The sequence below is a fragment of the Carassius auratus genome, chromosome 29, assembly GCF_003368295.1.
Source record: "Carassius auratus strain Wakin chromosome 29, ASM336829v1, whole genome shotgun sequence".
Lineage (NCBI taxonomy): Eukaryota > Metazoa > Chordata > Actinopteri > Cypriniformes > Cyprinidae > Carassius > Carassius auratus.
Window position 1 is genome coordinate 21,073,327 of NC_039271.1, and position 7,671 is coordinate 21,080,997.

Below are 7,671 nucleotides of genomic sequence, written 5' to 3' on the forward strand. Positions count from 1 at the left end.
TCATCCAACAGTTGTCATTTGCTTTTGATGATGGTCTGAGAGACACTAGTGAAACCAAGGATTATCAGAGGGTAAATTTTACTTTTTTTTTTTTTCTTGCTGAAAAGTTGAAAGTTTGCAGATGTTAGTTAAAGTAGGGGATATGAGGTTTATTTCTGAATTTACTGAGGTCTGTGTTAAGGAATGAGCATTTGAAACTGTTTTAATTGTCACAGGTGACTATCCAAGTCAAGATACTCTCTCTGCTTTGAGAAGCAGACCCTGACTCGAAGTCACAAGCAAGTAATGAGGAAGACCTATCAAGTAGCTGACAAGACTTCCAGCAGGACTTTAAGCGTGTGGGGTGATAGCCAGGTTGATGTTGGAAAGTGGTACGAGTTACAGAACGTGTCGACCACTTTGCAGACTGAGATCAAGGTTCTGCCTGACTTGGTTTAACTGCTTTCAGAGCGATGAACATGCCATTATCACCATTGAGGGAGACATAGTTGACACTGAAATCAAAGTTAGTCACTTATGTCCAAAACTGCACAAAATGGATGCAGTAAACACAACCACTCTTATGAATCGTTGCATTAAATGTGACAATTGTTGTCGTTTTACAAAATGCAAGTCAAATTTAAATGGCCATGTATCAATCGTTGCATTAAATGTGACAATTGTTGTCGTTTTACAAAATGCAAGTCAAATTTAAATGGCCATGTATCAATTGAGGTAAATGGAGTTCACAAGAAGATCATAATGGATGATGTCCATCTCCGTGAGGTCTTAAATTTGTCTGAAAAATTCAGAGATACAACCGATGACCTGGCAACCAAAGTCTTAAGTCATGACCGGCTTAGGGTCCAAATGATGGGCCGTGTACTTGTAAAGGCAGAGTTTGTTGACGTTAGTGAAAGTACTGCCGCCTTCCCTGGTCCAAGTAGCTGTGCATCCCCTGGTCCAAATGCAACAATGGACAAAATTGTGTCTGATGCAGAATCAGAAGGGTTTGATTTTCTTTTCTTTGAAGAAAAATAATTTAAGTCGTCTTTCAGGGATGTTTTTTTTTTTGGTTGGGGGGGGGGGGGGGGGTTAAGGGGAGCTGTTGAGTTGTTTCACTATGCTTTTTAATTTTCTTCTACCCCGTGATCTATGCTTTAAATACTGCTTTAATAAAGCCTGTTTGAGTTCCATTTCCTAAGTTTGACTTCTCGTGACTGAAGTTCACAATCACTTGTTAAACTTAAATGTAGGTTTGAAACTTTCTTTTTAATAAAGAGCATCTTTAACCGTTGCACTTAAACGAAGCCACAAAAAAATGGTACAGCTATTAATACTTATGCTGTTATGCCTTCAGAGACTCTGGGTTCTTATTTATTTATTTTTTGGTAAATTAAAGTTGGTGGCTTGTTAGCTTAACTCCATGTTTATTTGGAGTAAATGTGCCATACAGTTTTTTTTTTTATTACCTTGGGCTGGGTGTGGGACTAATATTATTGAAGGCTCTTAAATCCTAGTAATGATCCTGCTATACAGTATATATAAAAAAAGTGAAATACTGAAGGTGTTATATTGTTACATATGATATAGATGACGCTAGTGCTGAAAAGCCTATTTTACCTTTTTTCTTTATATACTATGGAGTAAAGGGTTCCAGAGGTCAGAGGCAGCCAAAGAATACAGTATGAGAATGAGAAGGGCCACATCAGGCCCTTAAATGTGAAAGTGGAATTCACATACAGCACAGTCACTATAATGAAGATCTGTTTTAATATAAAAAGGAACACAGAGCAAGCACTGACTTGCATGCTAAACAAGGATATTCATTAAGTGTAGTGCAGAGCAAGTACAGCAGAAAAGTGAGGTACATTAAAAAACAGCTAATTTCAGAAGAAGAGAAGTTCAAAATTTAGAAGATCAGATGAGAAGGACCATTTCTGATTCAAGACACACAGAAATTCCAGTGTCTGGAACAGAAGCAACACAAACCACCCTGGATTCAAGCCCACGACCTCTCGAGTTTGGGACCAGTGCCGTAGTCAAGTGCGCCACATTAGTTGACACACATTTGAAAAGCCACAGAAGAGAGGTTAAGGTGTGAGAATGATCTCTCAAAAGCCTGAAGTAGCATTTTAGCCAGATAAGCATGCTAAGCTAAAAAATGCTAACATTGCTCAAAGTTAATCAGATAGCTAAAGAGACTAAATTAGAGTGAATAGAAACGTGTTAGCATGTTAGCTAATTAGCATGCTAAGCTAACCTACATAAATCAATTAGCACAGACACGGTCAACTTCGGAGCTGTACATGTCGGGAACGGGAATGAATATCAAAAATCTGAACAAGATTTCAGGGAGGAGTAGCGAAAAAAACAACTTTTTCATTCAATTCAATATGGCGGACAGACGCCATGTTGGAAAATGACAAATGAGACATCATCAGATTCAGCATAACCAAAGGAACAAAATGACATAAAAATAAGAAAAAATGATCAACGATTTCAAAAGTTATAAGGGTTTTCTAAGAATCGTTATATCTCTTGAACACTAGGTAACGCTGTCTTCAAACTTCTGGGGTACCTTTGGGACATTGTGTTGATGATGCCTACCGATGTTTGTGAAGATTTGTCAAGTAGTTCAAAAGATATAGCAATTTATGACAAAATTCAAAATGGCGGACGGGTGGTCCAGGTGGTCTTGACAAAATTGACATCCACAGATTCGAAATTATCTAAAGAATCCTTAGACACCAAGATAATAATTTTCTGATGAATTGTTCAGAAGTTATAAGCAAAAAAGTGCATTTTTGGTATCTCAACACCCATAGGTGGCGCTGTTCCCAACTTGGACTCTCAAATCATGGTGTAGATGAAGTGTATCAAGTTTGGTTTCGATTCATCAAAGTTTGGTTGAGATACAGCATCTCAACCGATTTTAGGTCAACTTCATTAAGTTCACAATTTAATAATTTTTGAACAAAGATGAATATCAAAAATCTATTCAGTTTTCTATGCATATTTCTATGCGGCTCAGTCCAAAGATCATCTGAGCCAAATTTCAGAAGAATTGGATCAATTTTGAAGGAGTAGCGTTTAGACGGAATACTGTACTTTTCAAAATGGCCGCTACTGTAATGGGCGGAGTCATAATGTAAGGTATGGAATGGAATCTCCATGAAGAGACAAAATAGATGTACTAAGTTTTATTTTCATAGAATTAGTGGTTCAAGAGTTATTAACGTTTGAATTTTGAATTTTTGGACTGCTGGTGGCGCTATAGAGTTGGGCCTAGAGACCCCAAAGTTACTAATAATGGCCATGTCTACAAATTTCATCATTTTCCCATGTTCCCTTCATAGGGCTGCCATAGACCCCCATTGGAGAAGAAGAAGAAGAAGAATAAAACATACAGATACAATAGGGCCTAATAATATAAGAATAGCGTTTTCCTTACTCAAAACAAAAATAAAAAAATAGATCTAACGCTTAGTCACAGGCAATACAGCATCATCTTCTCTAGATTTTGGCAAAATGTAAGCTACTTAAAAAATAAAAAATCTATCAACACTCTAAAGACATCAAAGTATTTTTAAGATATTTAAAAATGTTTGCTGCATTGTAAAAAAAAAAAAGAAAAAGTTAAGTTGGGGCTCACATCGCATGTTAAAAGCCCTATTAATTTCCGAAATAATGAAGGCTCAAATGCCTGTTGTCTAAAGCAAAATGTTTACAAACATTATAAAAACAGTTATTAGTTTCTCTCCAAAACAAATCCTCTAAAGTTTAGGCTATGAAAACGTTAATCCAAAACCAGATTACCGTATTTTCTGGACTATAAGTCACACTTTTTTCATAGTTTGGCTGGTCCTGCAATTTATAGTCAGGTGCGACTTATTTATCAAAATTAATTTGACATGAACTGAGAGAAATGAACCAAGAGAAAACATTACGGTCTACAGCCGCGAGAGGGCGCTCTATGCTGCTCACTGTGCTCAGTGCACCTATATCCTACACTGAGCAGCATAGAGCGCCCTCTTGCGGCTGATGACGGTCATGTTTTCTCTTGGTTCTAAATAAATGCGATATATGTTATATATATGTTATGTTATATATTATATATGTTTTTTTCCTCATCATGACGTATTTTTGGACTGATGCGAATTGTTCTCAGGTGCGATTTATAGTCCGAAAAATATGGTAATCTAAGGTGAAGCTGATACCTCATTCGGCACAAATCCAAATGTTTCCATGTTCCCGACATATCTGGATGCTAAAATGTTATTTATTATATAGTGTTAGTACTTTCAATTATCATTACTTAAAATAATCTTGTCTGTAAACAGTTAATAATCGGTTAAGGAGCGTCGGTTAGGAAAAATAACTGAAATTAACATCCCTAGTCAGAAACGTCACAGTGCAAAGAATATAGAATAATAGTTAGACTACTGTATAAGTAACGCTGTATATGCGTCCGAAAGTTGGACTCCAAATTTCATTCTAATAATTTTTTTGAGGTTAATATAGCAAATGAAAACTGTTCAGCTTCTGGGAAATTTGAGAAGCTCCTCTAGGCCATTTTAGTTCCCCTCACTCCACAACAAATCATTTCAATTAAAAGTATGTAGAAAATAACAAAATTAAAAAATATAAGAAGCTATAGCAATATTAACGAAAAACCAAAAATAATTAATTTAGGCTAAAACAAAACTGAAACCAATGTTGGATCTCTCACAAAATCAAATGTTTCCGTATTTAGGATGTATTTGGATGACAAATGATTATAAAAATAGCCTAGTGTTTATAATAACCTAATGTTTTTAAACATTTTGTGACTACATTATGTATATGTTTTTATTAAAAAGTATATATGTTTTCTCTCTCTCTCTCTCTCTCTCTCTCTCTCTATATATATATATATATATATATATATATATATATATATATACATACATATACGTAACTTATTTTAACCATGCAGCAAACCTTTTTAAATATTTTGTTAATTTACTGAAAATAAATAAATTACTTTTTAAACCGTTTAACTGATTATTAATCGGTCAAAATTAGCTGATACATTTTGCTGCATCATGCACACTCAGAAACGGGTGACTGAACGAATCAGCAGAGATTGTATGAGCTTTTGGCATCGTTGAATCTTTCTCAGACGTTTTCAAATGTCAGAATTGGTTAGCCCATCTATCTGTGCATGATGGTGTCCAGTGACTCCGGCGAGCGGAGCTTCTCAAAGTTGGGAATAATCAAAGGAGAGCTGCGGTCCTCAGTTGGGCAGGAAAGCCTTGGGATGAGTTCACAGCCGAGCGGACATTTCACTCGTTGGCTTCAGGATCACATTTGCATATGCCTTAGGCTACTACTGGAATTTGTGATTGGTTGACAGCAAATTTCAAATATTAAATGGAATGATAAAATTACATTATTAACCAGTTAATGGCCATTTAAAATGTTTGATTCTGTTTGGAACTAAAATTAGATTTTGTTTCTGTTTCTGGTTCTTTTCCTGTCAATTTTGTTTGCTTCCGGTTTTAGTTTTCGTTCCTTGAACCAGATCAGAGCCATCATTAAGACTATATGAAACAATTACATACCTCAAGTATATATTGTATTATTTAAAATATTTTTATGACTGATGATTTTGTCAGCTATATGCTAAGGATTTGCTCACACAAAACAAACCAGATTTTACACCCAGATGACTGACAGTTCCTTTAAAGTCCAGCCTCCTACAAGTCAGTGAATAATCGACTGAAGGAAGTCAAGTCACCTTTATTTATACAGCGCTTTAAACAAAATACATTGCGTCAAAGCAACTGAACAACATTCATTAGGAAAACAGTGTGTCAATAATGCAAAATGATAGTTAAAGGCAGTTCATCATTGAATTCAGTGATGTAATCTCTGTTCAGTTAAATAGTGTCTGTGCATTTATTTGCAATCAAGTCAATGATATCACTGTAGATGAAGTGTCCCCAACTAAGCAAGCCAGAGGCGACAGCGGCAAGGAACCGAAACTCCATCGGTGACAGAATGGAGAAAAAAACCTTGGGAGAAACCAGGCTCAGTTGGGGGATCAGTTCTCCTCTGAACAGACGAAACCAGTAGTTCAATTCCAGGCTGCAGCAAAGTCAGATTGTGCAGAAGAATCATCTGTTTCCTGTGGTCTTGTCCTGGTGCTCCTCTGAGACAAGGTCTTTACAGGGGATCTGTATCTGGGGCTCTAGTTGTCCTGGTCTCCGCTGTCTTTCAGGGCAGTAGAGGTCCTTTCTAGGTGCTGATCCACCATCTGGTCTGGATACGTACTGGATCCGGGTGACTGCAGTGACCCTCTGATCTGGACACAGACTGGATCTGGTGGCCACGGTGACCTCGGAACAAGAGAGAAACAGACAAATATTAGCGTAGATGCCATTCTTCTAATGATGTAGCAAGTACATCGGGTGTTATGGGAAGTGTTCCCGGTTCCGGTTTACCTAATTAACGCATCCTGAAAATCCTTTAACAGATGTGAAAATTAAAACCATATTAGTATGTTATGTGTATGCCAGGTTAAAAAGATGGGTCTTTAATCTAGATTTAAACTGCAAGAGTGTGTCTGCCTCCCGAACAATGTTAGGTAGGTTATTCCAGAGTTTAGGCGCCAAATAGGAAAAGGACCTGTATGGTGTAAGATCACTTTCAAAAACATGTATGCACAACTTTAAGCATTCATATTCGTATTTTTAAACATTTGTGCGTAAATTAACTTAGTCACGCAAAATTACGTTTTCATACACATGAGTCAATAAAATTACATTTGTGTTTTTATGTGAGTGTGACTCTAGAAGCTATGACTGTAAACATTCACGAGTACAACTCTGATTTCTACGACTACGAATTCTTCACTATGAACACAAATTCAAGTTTGTGGGTACGAGTAAAGAACAGTTGAAATGACGTCACTGCCATCACAGGGCAGGTAATCGAACCTCGATTCCATCTAACGCGCATGCGTCAAAGGTGAAAGATGGCTAACAACAGACCTGAGGCTGCTAGCCTAGGCTCAGCATCACAGGTAAAATAAATAACGTGTTTATTCAACATTTTTTATACGATTTTACTATTTTGATAGCACTTTATAATGATATACATTTCTGCAACTCATAGACGTTATTGCTTTTGCTTGCAACCTATTTACTCGCTGTTAACTAGTGCTAGACGACGTTAGCGTTGATGAAGTGCTCTGTGTTAAAGTAACGTTATAGTTAGTGATGTTAGAACTAAACTGCTCTGTTATCATATGTTTAGCAATGTCGACCAAATCAGTAATGAACAGACGAAGTAATTGCTTTAGCTTGCAAAATAATGATAACGTTAACTTAGTTAAGCCTATTAGTTTGCAAACATACTTCAGTTGTAATGTTTTGAATGTCTATTTAGCCTAACGTTACATAATGTTGAATTGGTACGGCTAAGGTAACGGTACCATGTATTGCATCTAATATGTATTTTGGCATTTACAGGGACCACTGGCTACTCAGTTACTGCAGCGTCTGGAATCAAGGATCACTGACACGTTAAGTCAACCATACTTTAATTTGGACTACTTCCAGTACGTTGTAAATCACGAAGCCTTTATTCTGACATCTGCATCTAGCATTTTAAACATCCCAGCTGAAATTGTGGAGTGTCTTTATC